The sequence below is a fragment of the Podarcis erhardii genome (genome assembly GCF_964252035.2).
Source record: "Podarcis erhardii genome assembly, chromosome: 13".
In the NCBI taxonomy this organism is placed as follows: domain Eukaryota; kingdom Metazoa; phylum Chordata; class Lepidosauria; order Squamata; family Lacertidae; genus Podarcis; species Podarcis erhardii.
The window spans coordinates 8,153,803-8,172,023 of record NC_138502.1 but is presented as its reverse complement, the minus strand read 5'-3'; positions in this window follow the sequence as shown (position 1 = coordinate 8,172,023).

Genomic DNA, 18,221 nt, shown 5'->3' with positions numbered 1-18,221 from the left:
GCGACCTCATTATAAGAATACCAATTTTATTTAATTAATGCAATTATGAATGCCTATTATTCAAATGTCAAATAATATAATTTAATTAAACTGGCCCCCATGCATGCTAGATTTGATAGCTTCATTCTTCATTATTTCTGTGTTCCACTATGTGAATAATTTCCATTGCATTCCATGCACATATAATAATCTCTTAGATAACAGCTACAGTCTTGTGATTTCTTTTTGTATTAGGTAATTTATAAACTTTCAAGTGAGGAACTTTAAGTGTAGTCCTTATTTTTTCCTGCGTTTGACAATTCGCCCCCATGATGACAATTCGCCCCCCATCCATATATGGTGCTGGATCCTTCATTCCTGCAACTGTTGATATTTCCCATCATGCCCTGGAAGAAGCGGTTATCCCACAGTTTCCAAAAGTCACTGCATCACTTTGTCCTGTGATTTAGCTTCCAGTAAAAAAGCAGTGTTCACCATTTTTTCCAGCCTAGGAGGAACGGTCTGAATCCAGACTGCAGATACTGAATCCAAAAGCATCTATTACTGCAGCTAGTAGACAGGAAGCAGGATCTTCCAATGTAATTATTTTTGTAACATGACAAAATCATAGGCAAGGAATGAACCTACAAGGTCAGCAGGATGGCTAGAGTTGAGCTGGCCCCATCCTTTCCCCGCTTCCTAATTTGTTAGTACTGTGGTATCCATCACTCTCCCACCTATGTAACACTGATCAGACATAGTTTGCCATCACATTAACTGAATGGTGGCAGCAATTCTGGATAGCATCCTTGCCTTATCAAGAAGTGGGGGCACTGGATTATAGCATCAATAGACCAATGGGATATCGGATCCACACAAAGCATGATGGAGAACAGCAACAACTTGGAAAAGATGGATGCGCCAAGCTGGGTGCCTCTGTTACTGCTCATGCCCATGTGCCTGCTCTCACTTTAATATAATGCCCCCACCTCACCGAACAACCTTTTACCCGAAGGGTTAAAAACAAAACCTAACTATCCTAGAATATCCTGGGGTGGTTCTTTGTGATGGGAATAACCAAGAAGTTGAAGCATGTGTTCTTTACATCAACAATAAAGATTTATTTTTAAAACAAGGTAGTATATTATAAGTGGAGAAACTTAGGTTACTTCAATAATAATATGCTAGTTCACTTTAATTCACTTTCAGAGGTTTGGGCTTTATACCTCAGTCCCTATCTAAGGCGGTACTTTCCTTCAGTTACCCACCCCTTTAACAAATCCATCTCCTGAGGTACTTTAAGTAATAGTCTTAAGGGCTCAACCCCCTCTATCCTTCACTGGGTTTTGGGCATCTCTTCTTTCCTCAGAAGGGTATCTCCCCATCAGATTAGTTGGAGACCTAAGTAGACTCATCTCTTTCAGCTCCTCCTTCTCTTGCCTCACACCCAGTCTCCCAGCAAGATTTAGTCCTTTTACTCCTGCAGGACACTGGAGTGGATGTTTTATTCCAGAACCAATTCACTCTCCTCAACACTCTTTATATTTCACCCTGACTCCTATCCTATCTCCCTACCTAATTCCCAACCTCTCCAGCCTCCCTCCTCAACCAACTCAACTCCCCTCTTAACCACACTCTAACTCCATCTCCCTCGAAATCAGCTCCTTTTAAACTCTCCCTGGAACCACAGCCAATCATAGGCTGCCGTTCTTTAACCATTTGCTGGCAGGAGAAAAAAGTAAAAAGAAATACTTGGGACCAATGTTTCTGTCACAACAGAAACAACATTTTACAAGGACTGGAAGAAACACCACGGACAGAATAACTGCCACACACAGGAAGAGCAAGGATATAGTTTGAGTGTCTCATTTGTAGTTCTATGAATCATTTAATGTGTCAACACAAATAGAAGTTATTAATATTGCAGTTGTTGTATAAGGGATTATTATTTTGACCGGAATATAATAGAAATTAAGATGATTCTGGAATGCAGAAATAAAGGAAATCATCAAACCAGCACTTCTAGTGTGTGTGTGTGTGGGGGGCACCTAAATTATATGATTCAGTATTTGAATAATTAGTATTAGTACTATAATTTGGTATTGATATAATGAGGTTATTATTGGCTGATAATTGAAAATTAATAAAAAACATTATAAAAGAAATAGCATAAATAGAGTTTAGAATTAGGGTTACAGGGAACCAGACAGAGGGCCTTCTCGGTAGTGGCGCCTGCCCTGTGGAATGCCCTCCCATCAGATGTGAAGGAAATAAGCAGCTATCTTCTCTTTAAAAGGCATCTGAAGGCAGCCCTGTTTACTGAAGTTTATAATATTTAATGCTGTATTGTTTTTAACACTTGATTGGAAGCCGCCCAGTGTGGCTGGGGAAACTCAGCCAGATGGGCGGGATATAAATAATAAATTATTATTATTATTATATAATCAAGTTTAGAAACAACACATCTGTATTCTTAAAGATGGGCTTACTTGAGATATTCTCTGCCATCACTCTTTAAAACCGGTTTGAAGTATAATTCAGAAAAAAAGTTTTATTAGTGTTAGTAATATCCAATGTGTTTTCCTCCAGATAATGTTGCATATCTATGCTACTTTTCTTTCTTAAAACTATTTAAAAATCAAGGGAAATGGCTGATTTAAACTTCTCCTTCTATTCATCAGCTGCTTTGTGGGTGAGAGATAAAGAATGTAGAGCCCTCAACTATTTCACAATGTTTTTTGCTTCTAGTACCCTGTGTCGTCTTCAAGATGAATTTGCAGATTCCATGAAGTAATTGATAAGAGACTTTTTATTAAAAATCATTCATACAGTACATGTACAACACCGAACAACTGAAATTAACCATTTCTAAATGAAAAGGCTTAGAGTTTTGCTATTAAGATTCCATTTGCTTTAAATATACAGTAGTACATGACAGGGATGTATGGATGTATGACAGGGATGTATGAAGGGGTAGTAACTCTAGCGGGGAACAAGTCGTGCTCCTTCTGGGGTAGTTTGTCTACCACTGACGCCCACCCTGTGCTCAGTTCTCACATGTGGCTCCTAGAAGTTGTCAGCTTGCAACAGCAGCCACATCTCACAAATCAGATTCAACTGGTTCCCTAAACCAGGTGATGGCAGCCAATGGGCCTCAAATACTCAGTGAGTTAGGGAATTTCTCTGCATGCAAAGAGAGGATATAGCAGATGATAGCAAAAGTGGGTCCATTGCTCAAAAAGGTGGCTACTGCATGCCTTGAAAGAAAACATAATGAAAATGATCTATAGGTGGTACATGACCTCAGTCAAGCTTGCAAAGATATATCATTTGCCCAATAATAAATGCTGGAAATGTAATGAATGCGAAGGAACTTTCTATCATCTTTGGTGGACCTGCCCAAAGGTTAAAGCCTACTGGGAAATGATCTATAATGAAATTAAGAAAGTCCTTAAGTGGACATTTGCAAAGAAACCGGAGGCTTTTCTCTTGGGCATGGTCGGCCAATTGGTACCAAAGAAAGATAAAACCTTTTTTATGTACGCAACCACAGCAGCAAGAATTCTCCTGGCAAAGTATTGGAAGATGCAAGAATTACCTACTCTGGAAGAATGGCAGACGAAGGTGACTGAATTTATGGGACTGGCAGAGATGACCGGCAGAATCCGTGATCAAAGGAGAGAGACGGTGGAAGAAGACTGGAAAAAATTTAAACTATATCTTAAGAACTGTTGCAAAATTTCGGACTGATAAAATGTTAAGGGTCAAGAAATAAAGAATTATAGCTGTAAATAGTTAAGTTAAGAAAATTTTGAGGGAAACGAAATATTGAAAAGGAATGAAGGATTGCTAAAAATTTCTGAAACAGGGGTGCAGTGAAGGGGAGGCGTGGGGAAGTCATGTGTTGTTTATTTGTGTGTTTTTTGGTTTTATGAAAATTAATAAAAATTATTTTTTTTTTTTAAAAAAAAGGTGGCTACTGCAGGTGCTGAAGAGGAAAATGAGGAGCAGATGGGTCTCGTAAACCTAAGAAGGGAGCCCACCTAGGAGAAGGAAATTTTGAACCTAAACCTCCACTGCTTTACAGCATTACTCATTTGTGAAAAAGGCTTTGGGAGTAGAACCTGAGGAAAAATCTGTACCCATTGACTTTGGGACATCTTTGGCAGACAAAACAGTTAAGGAGCAAAGTCTACAAAGATCCAGAGAAGGAACTCGGAAAGTGATACCAGCCAGCAAGTCCATGTATTCTAAGACCCAACAGAACCACAAATTCCACTGTCATTTATACCTTTCTTTGTGTTAGCTGCTCTTTGTTGTTCAGGTCAGGCCTCACCACAATAATGTAGCATTTAGGGGTGAAAATGCAAGCCAGTAACCCAGCACCAGAAGCAAAGATGGAGAAGATCTCCACAGCCACCATGTATTTTCCTCTGGTGCTCAGATAAGTTGGAATGAAGGAGAGCCAAACACTGCAGAAGACCAGCATGCTGAAGGTGATGAACTTGGCTTCATTGAAAGTGTCAGGCAACTTTCTGGCTAGGAAGGCCACCGTGAAGCTGATAGTGGCCAAGAAGCCCATGTAGCCCAAAACACAATAGAACATGGAGACTGACCCTTCATTACAAAGAAATATGATTTCTTCAGGCATTGAGTGCATGTCCACATCTGGGAATGGGGGAGAGGTTGCCAGCCAGAGGACACAGATTCCTACTTGAACAATGGAGCAGGAAAAGACAATGGAATAAGCCAGTTCTTTGCCTACCCATTTCCTCATATTGGATCCTGGTTTGGTAGCCATGAATGCCAAAACCACCAATATGGTTTTGGCTAAGATGCTGGAGAGGGCCACAGAGAAGACAATGCCAAAAGCAGTTTGTCGGAGATGGCAAGTCACCATATTAGGTTTTCCAATGAACAACAAAGAAGAGAGGAAACACAAGAGGAGGGAGATAAGGAGACCATAGGTGAGGCTTCGGTTGTTGGCTTTGACTATGGCTGTATTGCGATGCTTAATGAAGACGCCGAGCACCAAAACTGTGATCAGAGAGAAGAAAAGTGCAGAGGAAGTTGAAACAATGGCCAAGGTTTCATCAAAGGCTAAGAAGTTTGGAATCTTAGGAATGCATAGATGCTGGCCGCTGTTTGGATACTGATCTGCTGGGCAACTGACACATGTTTCCATGTCTGAAAATACACAAACAAAGCATGACAATTTGAAGTAACCAAAAGTATTCTTAAGAATTTCACATCACTAGTCCATTTAGCATAGTGTTTTCTACGTCAGAATGTATAAGAGCTTCAATGTATAAGAGCTTGTACTAGGTGTATCAAAAATAAAACTCGTGGAGTTTTCTACATGGGTGACATCTGTTTTTACTGTCTCCCTGCTTTTTCTTAGAGCCACATAAACAGTACAACAAAATGAGAAATAAATTACATCTGAAATCTTTGGATCTTTAGAAATGCGAGTTTGGTAAGACTTTCACCCTATTGTCAAACAACCTAATTCTTAGAGGAGAAAACACCACTTCTATTCCACCCTAATTTTGAAGAAGTTGGAAGTAAAATATATATGCTTCCACGTAAAAAAGAAATCTTCAAGATGTTTTAAAGATTAAAATGTATTGATGTTATCTATAAACAATGAGAAGAACACATCTGTTAATTTAAGCTTTCTCTCCTGCAACAATTTAATGTCAATAAAATTGCCAGGAGCCCAGAGGTTCTGCATTATCTTAAGATGTCATCTCTAACCTTTCTCATTTGAAATCATTCCTTCAGGACACGGATCACAATCATAGCAGCAAAATTTCTTCCCCTCCTTCTTTTTCTTCCCGTAACCAGGATGGCAGTTGGCATTACATAGAGAAAGCGGTGGCACCTATCCAAAGAGATAGGAAAAGTTTAATATTAAGAAATTTTTTTTTGGGGGGGGGGAATTTTTCAAATATCCAATATCAGGTGTTTGAACAGGAGTCCACATGGTGTTCCTTTTGTGGTGGCTCAAGGAATTTAAGGTAACCCATTATAGTAGTTCTGCTCCCACCTGCAGGGTCACTACAAGCAAATTATCCCATGACTTTTGGGTTGTGGTGTCCTGTTAGGCCCCATTCTGCCTCCTATGTTATTTATCATCTATATGAAACTCTTAGGAATATTATTATTATTATTATTATTATTATTATTATTATTATTATAGGAATAATAAGATCTGGCACATGGCATCATCTGTATGCTGATGATATGTAGTTCTACCTTTCCATTTCATTAGAATGAAAGGTGGTACTGAAGTTATTTGACAGGTGTATGGAGTGAGTCATCGATGGGATGGGGGCTGAATCCTTATCACAGAGAAATGCTTTGGGTAGGTGGTTCCTACACCTGCCTTGTTCTGTGAGGGGTTGCATTCCCTTTGAAGCAAGAGATCTGGGAGCACTCCCTGATTCTTACTCATCACTAGAGTCTGAAGTATTTTTTGGTGCTAGCTAGGAGTCCTCTACCAACCTTAGACCTATTCACCAGCTACAACCACTCCTAGGTGTTTATATCCTGAACTTGCTTCATACAAAATCAAGAAAATTATGATGTTCATTCTCAATTCAAATACTGATACAGCCAGCTTAGTATTTAATCTAATTCCACTAACTGGAGAACTGCTTCATGGATTTCATAAACAAGAATGCTGGATGATGCTGGACTCCCTGATAGCCATTGCTCCTTCTTAGTGGGAGATGTCTTCTGCGCATGTTGCTCATTTTGGTATTGTGGCTCATTTGTTTTTGTACTGATAGACCTTACAGCGTTTCTTAAAGGACAGTATTTTCTCCTGGATGGCTTACTGACATGCAATAAACAAAAAGGGAATGTCAGTATCACATGTAATGTAATACTATGTACAAAGAAAAGTGCCAATAGCAAAATTGAAGGCCAACAAGCACAGCCTCAGAGACTGAAGGTGCAAACATACAGGAAAAGTCATTCTTTCAAAAAGAGAATCACTACATTAAAGCACTATCCATCTAGATATGAAAACTATATATGAAAAATAAGCTATATTAAATAATAAATTTCAAAATTATTAATGTATGAAATGCTTTGTTACATCCCATTCTGTGGAAAACCAGGGACTGTGCCATTTTTTCCATACCTGAGTGAAGGCTCTGTGCCATTTGATTTGGTCCTCCTTAATGGTGAGCTCTTTGCCAGAAGGGGCCTGAGGATCCAGCCTTCCCACTTGGACTCTGATGTATGATCTATTCGGGAAAGTGACCAAGTTGGTAATATCAAGGCCAGCTGCTAACTCTCCATATTCATTTAATGCAATTTGATCCCCAGCACTGTTGTTGAATGAGATTATCTGCAGGAATGAGTGGAGCTAAGAGGAAGAGAATAAAAAGGTCTGTAAAGCATTGAAATCATTTGATTAAGATTGTTGAATAGCTTTCCTAGATGGAATTAATTCCTTTTCCTCTAGTAGTTGAACATTTCGGTTCGCAATGGAGAGGAGGAGGGAGAAAAGCAGGGTCTAGAGACAGTGATTACACAGTTGCTAGCCTCTTCTGGGTGAGTACAGGTTTGGCTTCGGGGGCCAGAAACCCCTGGCAGTGGGTAGACAGGGAAAGATGGGGTCTTCCAGGACACGCCCAAGCAGTGGCAGCCCCCCAAATGAGGATCCAGTGCCTGGTGTGGGGGAAGCCAGTGCCTGGTGTGGGGGTTCTGTTTGTGCTCCCTCAGAATTGTGTAAACTGGGGCACGGGCCCCTGGCCTCCATCATTACACCACTGGGTAACTGGACAGGTAAGAGAGACAGAGATAATTGCAGAGGGATGTGGAAAAAAAATGGAGGGGTTTTGCAGTGTGGAGAAGGTGGTTGGCACAGCTTCAGTTACATGTAGTTTTTGGTAGTCTGTTGCTTGTGAAAGCCTGTGTCATCTAAAGTCTGTTTAGTATCATTATTGGAAGTATTCTAATTCCTATCTTTGATATAATTACTAAAGGTTTATTTTTTAATTTCTTAAGTTTTATTCTTTTATTTCTTTACTGATAAGTAAATGCCTACTCACAAAATGTACCAATGCAGTGAATACTTTGTAAGAGGGAACAATACCTGCCAAGGATCTGCATACCGAGGAGAGAGTTTTCCCTTAGCATCTCTTCTGTTGCGGATGGTTCCAGCCAAGTGCATGCTATTTAAGGCATGTGCCAAAGCATAGACAGCATTATAGATACTGTAGCTGTGGCCAGTCATGCTCATTTCAAAATATGGTGCAGGGAGGCTCTCCAGCATCTCCTCTCCAGTACACATTTGATCGTTGGATGTTGAGAGAGTGGAATTTGAAAGTGAACAACTGAATGCATCTTCCCAGAAATCTTGGATAAAACCACCTGTGTCTGTCCAATGAGGACGTATACTCTGAAGAAAGTCTTTAAAGTTGTGAATCTCCTTGAAGTGAATTGCAATGGAGATAGCACCATGGAACATTCGTATATTAACAGTAAATTTTTGAAGGCTATATAATATGAAGTCAATTTGCGTAGTTGTAATCCATACTTTTCCTTCACGTGACTTCTTTTGAGGAAATAGTAGCTGAGTTAATTCCATTGTGATTAAAGCACCTGATAACCATATAATAAATCTACTTTCTCCATATACAAGAACTGCATTGGCTCTGCTGGTTGTGAAAGTTGGTAACCAAATCCTTGCGTCCTGCAGCATTTCTAGGTTGTTACTGTTATAAATTATATTGAGTTCCACTCTTTCTGTGAATGCTGAACAGATTCCCTTCTTGAAAAGCATTGGCTCAATTGTCTGTAAGAAACGTTCCCCAGCTTCATTAGCTGGAGTGATGAGCCCAACCCATTTCCATCTGAAATGCAGAAGTAACTGGATAATTCCCTGATACTGAAGGTCTTCATTGGGGACCATGCGGTAAAAGGAAGGGAACTTGGTTCCATAATTTAGGGGTGGTTCAAATGAACCATATGAAATCTGGAAAAGCAAAAGCCAAACGTTTCCAAGTGGAAACAAGAAATCATGATATCCCAAAATATTTGTATATAAACACACATACACACTGAATATATAGCCTTAATGTTCCAAATTACCTAGTAAAAAAGATATAATCTTGCTGTTGGTTTCTGTAGATATTTATTGTTATTATTATGGCATCATCCCAGCTTTATACTTGTACACACTGATAGTCTACAAGTAGAGAGGAGCATTGATCATCGTTCATGTTAATATACTAAATGGAAGACTCAACAAAAGTCCAAAGTGGACTTTTGCTCTGTAACCTTTATAGTGATTGTAGGGAGCGGCTGATTATCTATTGATATTATTTATTTATTTATTTATTTATTTATTTATTATTTTTTCTTATTTATTATTAATGGCATCATCACAGCTTCATTCTTTTACATTTTGATTGTAACCAAGAATAGGGGAGCATTTATCATGGCTCATGTTTATATACTAAGTGGATGATTAAGAAAAACTTCCACCTAAACATTAGGAAGAACTTCCTGACAGTAAGAGCTGTTCGACAGTGGAATTTGCTGCCAAGGAGTGTGGTGGAGTCTCCTTCTTTGGAGGTCTTTAAGGAGAGGCTTGACAACCATATGTCAGGAGTGCTCTGATGGTGTTTCCTGCTTGGCAGGGGGTTGGACTCGATGGCCCTTGTGGTCTCTTCCAACTCTATGATTCTATGATTCTATGAAGGTGGAAGTGGTGTGAAAGAAATTGTTGATTATGTACTTTTGCTCTGTAACCTTTGTAATGTTTGTAGGGTGCCGTTGATTCTCTATCTACTAAGTACTCTCTCAGGAAGTTTTCCTGGGAAATCCTGAAGAGCTCCATTAGATTGTACAGTGGTACCTCGGGTTAAGTACTTAATTCGTTCTGGATGTCCGTTCTTAACCTGAAACATTTCTTAACCTGAAGTACCACATTGCCTAATGGGGCCTCCTGCTGCTGCCGTGCCTCCGGAGCACAATTTCTGTTCTCATCCTGAAGCAAAGTTCTTAATCTGAAGCACTATTTTTGGGTTAGCGGAGTCTGTAACCTGACACGTATGTAACCCGAGGTACCATTGTATATGCTATTCTTCTCTGAGCACTATAAACCAAATCATATAAAATATCAGTAAAATATAAAATACTGTACCAACACTATTTAAAGCGACTCAAATGAAATACAACAATGAAGCACAATGCTGACACCACTATATAACGCTCTGAAGTGACAAATGCCAGAACAATAGCAAGAAAACAGTGTTTTCAATTAGCCTCTGAAAGGGAACAATGTTGAGTAACATCATACTTTGGGAAAGGACTATCTTGATTTTTAAGGGAAGGAATATTTTTAGTTAATGTGTTCTCTGCTATTTTTGCCTATGAATCCAATGCCAATGTCATATATTCAGTAGCTCACAGGAAGCCAGTGCAGTGCTCTCAGGACTTATGTATATGAACCCATCTTGGTGTCTCATTTACAAACCTGGCAGCTTTAGTGAAACCTTCTATTACATCTATTAAACACAAATTGCCCTTCTTACACACATTGTTGGTTATGCATATTATGGCCCTTTTACTTTGTCTATTTCCCCACTCCATATTTATGAATCAGTAGATTCCTAATGCAAGGAAAGCATGACATCTCTGTTTTTCAAATCCATATTCTACCTGTGGAATCTTGAAAAGACCTAAGACGTTTGCCATGCACCAGGAGGTATCAGAGCTGAGTCCCCCAATGACTCCTAGGACATTTTTCTGGATGCCACACCTGTAGTTGGGAACAAAGTGACGTGATTTAAAGAGCAGGTCCAGAGTGTTTCGGTAGGTCATCTTTGAATCATAATAGCTATCATAGATGTGGAAGCCGAGAGAGACATTGGGTAGCAACCTGGGATTCTCGTTGATCTCATCAACAGCAAACACCAAGGCCAGGATTTGCTGGTAGAACTTTGTCAACACCCTGCAAATGAAGTGAGGTTTTGTTTGATGGGAAAATTAAACAGTGCACAGAATCTAGATAGGAGAGATTCACCTACCTCCCTAGAGAGAGGATGAAGCCAGCAAAGTTTATTTACTTATTTGGGCAATCTAAGAATACTGTGTAATTAAAAAAGCTGTTGCACATTTCTTCATATCTTTAGCAACCTGTGTTTGTTTTAACCACCTTGAAAATTTGGGTATCATCAAAAAGGTTCAGTACCATACTACTTGGCTATATGCTTCCCTATTTTTTATGCCATCTCTTTTCTCTTTCTCCCACTCTCTTTTTTATTTCTCTTTAAACAATTAGACTCAAAAAAGCTTATTGTTCATTGACAGTATGCAGATAGCCTATATGCACAGAGATTTCTAATAAAATCTCTCCACACATTTAAAAAATAAAGTTCTAAAGCTATCTTCTTCCCCAATCAATCAAAGTTATTTTTAGTCAGATATAGCATATAAGGAATAATTAATAATATAAGTTAACTGTTACTTACAGTGGGGCATCAATGAAGTCCTGGGAAGGGTTTATCTTGAAGGAAACCTTGCGGACTATGTAATAAATATGAGATGCCATTGCACCTATGACCAGGTCACCTGGCTCATACCACTCGTGTGGCACATGAACAGGATTATTTGTTGCACATTGAGCTCTTTGTCCTTGGGACACCATATTGGGGAGCAGCAGAAGCAGCAGGAGCAACATCCTGATGGCCAATTCCCTTGTGTGTATGGACTCCCCTGCTTCTCTCGACAGTATTATTACTCTCTTCCACCTGATATGAATAAGAAAAATTGGGTGGCAGCTGACTCTGTCAATTTGACACTTTAAGGGACATGTATCCACCTTCTTGTTAGTTTGAACACGGTCACAACAGAATGCCTTGGATGCCAAATAAGATGCAGTGGCTTGATATGAAAATGGGAAACTGATAACAGAATCCAGCCTTGTTGTCTATGGAGCACTGAGGAGCTTATAATCATTTCATGCTTGCTTGTTGATTCTGTGACATCTGGAGGTTCAGTCAGGTGGATTGATTATTGTTATTTTAGTAATGATAGGGGAAAGAATCAGCTGTGCAGTGTTTTTGGATTCTATGGCGCATCAGCAGTAGGGGAACTGTCAAAATATTACTATTATTATTTTTTAAATAGATATTTTTATTGATTTCTCAATATTGTTCTAATAGCGACCTCATTATAACAATACCAATTTTATCTAATTAATGCAATTATGAATGCCAATTATTCAAACGTCAATTATATGATTTAATTAAATGTTTCCACTTGTATGCTAGATTTGATGGCTTCATTCTTCTTCATTATTTCTGTGTTCCACTATGTTAATAAGTTCTATTGCATTCCATGCACGTATAGCAATCTGTTAGATAACAGCTACAGTCTTCTGTTTTCTTTTTGTATTAGGTAATTTATAAACTTTCAAGTGAGGAACTTTAAGTGTAGTCCTTATTCTTTCCTGCGTGTGACAATTTCCCCCCATGATGTTTTCCCGTCCATATATGGTGCTGTATCCTTCATTCCTGCAACTGTTGATGCTTCCCATCACGCCCTGGGAGAAGCGGTTATCCCACAGTTTCCAAAAGTCACTGCATCACTTTGTCCTGTGATTTGGCTTCCAGTAAAAAAGCAGTGTTCACCGTTTTTTTTCCAGCCTAGGAGGAACGGTCTGAATCCAGACTCCCACTAGCTTATCCTAAAGAATCTATTGCTGCAGCTGGCAGACAGGAAGCTGGATCTGCCAATGTAATTATATTTGTAACATCACAAAATCATAAGCAAGGAATGAACCTACAAGGTCAGCAGGATTGAGTTGAGCTGGTCCCATCCTTTCCCTACTTCCAAATTTGTTAGTACTGTGGTATCCATCACTCTCCCACCAATGTAACACTGATCAGACATAGTTTGCCATCATATTAACTGAATGGTGGCAGCAGTTCTGGATAGCATCCTTGCCTTATCAAAAAGTGGGGACACTGGATTATAGCATCAATAGACCAATGGGATATCAGATCCCCACAAGGCATGATGGAGAACAGCAACAACTTGGAAAAGAGAGATGCGACAAACTTGGCACCTCAGTTACTGCTCATGCCCATGTGCCCACTCTCATTTAAATATATTGCCCCCACCTCAATGAACAACCTTTGACATGAAGGCTTAAAAACAAAACCTCACTATCCCAGGGGGATCTTTGTGAGGGGGATAACCAAGAAGTTGGAGTCTCAAGCAGGTGTTCTTTAAATAAACAATAAAGATTTATTTTTAGAACAAGGTAGTATAATACAAGTGGAGAAACTTAGGTTACTTCAATAAGAATACACTAGTTCACTTCAATTCGCTTTATAGTTTGTTTCCTTTCTATGGTGGTACTTTCCTTCAGTTATCCACCCCTTTAACAAATGCAGCTCCTGAGGTACTTTCAGTAAAAGTCTTAAGGGCTCACTGCCTTCACTGGGTTTTGGGTGTCTCTTTCCTTTCCTCAGAAGAGTCACTCCCCTCCAGATTAGTTTGAGACCTAAGTAGACTCATCTCTTTCAGCTCCTCCTTGTCCTGTCTCACCCTCAGTTTCCTAGCAAGTTTTGGTCCTATTACTCCTGCAGGACAATATACTCAGTCCTTCACTGTACACTCAGAGTGGATGTTTTATTCCAGAACCAACCCTCCCTCCTCCACACTCTTTATATTTCAACCTGACTCCCAACCTCTCCAGCCTCCCTCCTCAACCACCTCAACTCAACCCCCCTCTTAACCACACTCTAACTCCATCTCCCTCCTAAGCCTCTCCTTTTAAACTCTCCCTCCTGGAACCACAGCCAATCAAAGGCTGCCGCTCTTTAACCATTTGCTGGCAGGAGAAAAATAGTAAAAAGAAATACTTGTGGAACCAACTTTTCCGTCACAACAGACACAACATTTTACAAGGATTGGAAGAAACACCACGGACAGAATAACTGCCACAGACAGGAAGAACAAGGATGTAGTTTGAATGCCACATTTGTAGTTTTATGAATCATTTAATGTGTCAACAGGAATAGAAGTTATTTATATTGCACTTGTTGTATAAGGGATTATTATTTTGACCGGAATATAATAGAAATTAATAAGATTTTGGAGTGCCGAAATAAAGGAATTCATCTAGCATGTGGGGAGTCACCTAAATTATATGAGTCAGTATTTGAGTGTTTGTATTAGTATTACAATTTGATATTGTTTTAATGATGCTATTCTTGGATGGTAATTGAAAATTAATAAAAATTATTATAACAGAAATAGACTATAGAATCATCTTTACAAACAACACTTCTGTATTCTCTGAAGCCATTTGGCTTACTTGAGATATTCTCTGCCACCACTCTTTCAAACTGCTTAGAAGTATAATTCAGGAAAAAAAGGTTTGTCCTATTAGTGTTGGTAATATCCCTGCTACTTTTCTTTCTTAAAACTATTTAAAAAAACAAGGGAAATGACTGTTTTAAACACCTCTTTCTTCTATTCCTCAGCTGCCTTGTGTGTTAGAGATAAAGAATGTAGAGCCCTCAACCATTTCACAATGTTTTTTTGTTTCTGGTACTCTTTTTTTGTCTTCAAGGTGAATTTGCAGATTCCATGAAGTAATTGATAATAAACTTTTTATTAACAATCATTCATACAGTACATGCACAACGTTGATCAACTGAACTTAACCATTTCTACATGAAAAGGCTGAGAGTTTTGCTATTAAGATTCCATTTGCTTTAAATATACAGTAAGACATGACAGGGGTGTATGGAGTGTTAGGGAGGGGTGGTAACACTACCGGGGAACAAGTCGTGCTCCTTCTGGGGTAGTTTGTCTACCTCTGATCCCCACCCCTTCACTCAGTTCTCACCTGTGGCTCCTAGAAGTTGTCAGCTTGCAACAGCAGCCACATCCCATGAATCAGATACAACTGGCTGGCTCCCTAAACCAGGTGAGGGCAGCCAATGGGCCTCAAATTCTCAGTGAGTTAGGGAATTTCTCTGCATGCAAAGACAGGATGTAGAAGATGAGACCAAAAGTGGGCCCAGTGCTCAGAAAGATGGCTAGTGCAGGTGCTGTAGAGGGAAATGAGGGCCAGATGGGTCTCGTAAACCTAAGAAGGGAGCCCACCTATGACAAGGAAACTTTGAACTTAAACCTCCACTGCTTTGCAGCATTACTCATTTGTGAAATAGGCTTTGGGAGTAGAACCTGAGGAAAAATCTGTACCCATTGACTTTGGGACATCTTTTGCAGACAAAAAAGTTAAGAAGCAAACTCTACCTACATCCAGAGTCAGGACGCGGAAAATGATACCAGCTGGCAAGTCCATTTATTTTAAGACACAACAGAACCACAAATTCCACTGTCATTTATACCTTTCTTTGTATTAGCTGCTCTTTGTTGTTCAGGTCAGGCCTCACCACAATAATGTAGCATTTAGGGGTGAAAATGCAAGCCAGTAACCCAGCACCAGAAGCAAAGATGGAGAAGATCTCCACAGCCACCATGTATTTTCCTCTGGTGCTCAGGTAGGTTGGAATGAAGGAGAGCCAAACACTGCAGAAGACCAGCATGCTGAAGGTGATGAACTTGGCTTCGTTGAAAGTGTCAGGCAACTTCCTGACTAGAAAGGCCACCGTGAAGCTGATAGTGGCCAGGAAGCCCATGTAGCCCAAAACACAATAGAACATGGAGACTGACCCTTCATTACAAAGAAATAACATTTCTTCAGGCATTGAGTGCATGTCCACATCTGGGAATGGGGGAGAGGTTGCCAGCCAGAGGACACAGATTCCTACTTGAACAATGGAGCAGGAAAAGACAATGGAATAAGCCAATTCTTTGCCTACCCATTTCCTCATATTGGATCCTGGTTTGGTAGCCATGAATGCCAAAACCACCAATATGGTTTTGGCTAAGACGCTGGAGAGGGCCACAGAGAAGACAATGCCAAAAGCAGTTTGTCGGAGAAGGCAAGTCACCATATTAGGTTTTCCGAGAAACAACAAAGAAGAGAGGAAACACAAGAGGAGGGAGATAAGGAGACCATAGGTGAGGCTTCGGTTGTTGGCTTTGACTATGGCTGTATTGCGATGCTTAATGAAGATGCCTAGCACCAGAATTGTGATCAGAGTGAATAAAAGTGCAAAAAAAGTTGAAACAATGGCCAAGGATTCATCAAAGGCTAGGAAGTTTGGAATCTTAGGAATGCATAGATCCTGGCCGTTGTTTGGATACTGATCTGCTGGGCAACTGACACATGTATCCATGTCTGAAAATACAAAAACAATGTGTGACAATTTGAAGCAACCAAAAGTATTCTTAAGAATTTCAGATCACTAGTCCATTTAGCATAGTGTTTTCTACGTCAGAATGTATACGAGCTTCAAGCCCAAATGCTTTTGTACTAGGTGTATCAAAAATAAAACTTGTGTATCAATACTGGAATTTTCTACATGGGTAACATCTTTTTTTTCTTTATTGTCTCCCTGCTTTTTCTTAGAGCCATATAAACAGTACAACAAAATGAGAAATGCATTTCAGCTGAAATCTTTGGATCTCAGAAAAGTGAGTTTGATAAGACTTTCACCCTATTGTCAAACAACCTAATTCTTAGAGAAGAAAACACCACTTCTATTCCACCCCAATTTTGTAGAAGTTGGAGGTTAAATATATTAGCTTCCACTTAAAAAAGAAATCTTCAACATGTTTTAAAAATTAAAACATATTGATGTTATCCATAAACAATAAGAACACATCTGTTAATTTAAGCCTTCTCTCCTGCAACAATTTAATGTCAATAAAATTGCCAGGAACCCAGAGGTTCTGCAGTATCTTAAGATGTCATCTCTAACCTTTCTCATTTGAAATCATTCCTTCTGGACATGGATCACATTCATAGCAGCAAAACTTCTCCCCCTCCTTCTTTTTCTTCCCGTAACCAGGATGGCAGTTGGCATTACATATAGAAAGCGGTGGCACCTATCCAAAGAGATAGGAAGAGTATAACATTATGATATTGTTTTGTAGAATTTATCAAATATCCACTATCAGGTGATTTAATAGTAAATAGGAGGACTAATGGCGGCAAATGATCCATATGTACACAAGTGGCACATACAGTGGGGTAAAAAGCTGCTGTTGTAAGCATCATACAACCTTAAGAAGATGCCTGGACCATCCAACCTTACAGCTGTGTTAGAATTCAGTGTGATTCGGTGTGATTTCACCCCTGGCTTGGCCTTTTGATGGAGTCACCACCTAACGGCATTTGCTTCAAGGATTTCACATGGTGTTCCTTTGTGTGGCACAAGGAATTAAAGGTAAACCATTATAGTGGTTCTGCTCCTACCTGCAGGTTCATTACAGGCAACTAGGACTAGGAAATCATTCCATGACTTTTGGGGTTCCTGTTAGGCCACATCCTGTCTCAGAGAGAAATGTTTTGGGTTCCAACGCCTGACCTGTTCTGGGAGGAGTTGCATTCTGTTTGAAGCAAGAGGTCTGGGAGCACTCCTCTATTCTAAGTCATCACTAGTCTGAAGTCGTTTCACGTGCTAGTGAATTTCAAAATTAATAATGTGTGAAGTGCTTTTGTTACATCCCATTTTTTGGATAACCACAGATTCTGGGTTTTCAGGGACTGTGCCGTTATTTCCATACCTTAGTGAAGTGTCTGTTCCATTTGATTCTGTCTTCATTAATGGTGAACTCTTTACCTGGAGGGGCCTGAGGATCCAAACTTCCCACTTTGACCCTGACATAGGAATTATTTGGGAAAGTGACCAAGTTGGTAATATCAAAACCAGCTGCTAACTCTCCATATTCATTTAATGTAATTTCATCCCCAGCACTGTTGTTGAATGAGATTCTCTGCAGGAATGAGTGGAGCTAAGTGGAAAGAGAATCAAAGTTAAATGCTTCAGTTCACAATGGAGAGCATCCATATTTTAGTTGCACATACAGGAGGAGTAGGAAATCATGAATCAGTGCCAATTCAACATTCAACAGACTTGCATAAAGATATTATGGAGAGATGAGACCATAGACTGCTTGCTTGAGACCAGCCTTTGTCTGTATCCAAGAAAGGGAAGGAATTTGAGAAGTCATGTAAGAGAAGAGATGGGAGCTTACGTTCTCAAAGAATAGGAATGCAACATGAGAACATCGGATTGGACGTTTCCATAGTTTATAGAGTGGATTTGAGCATGGTTGGATGTTGG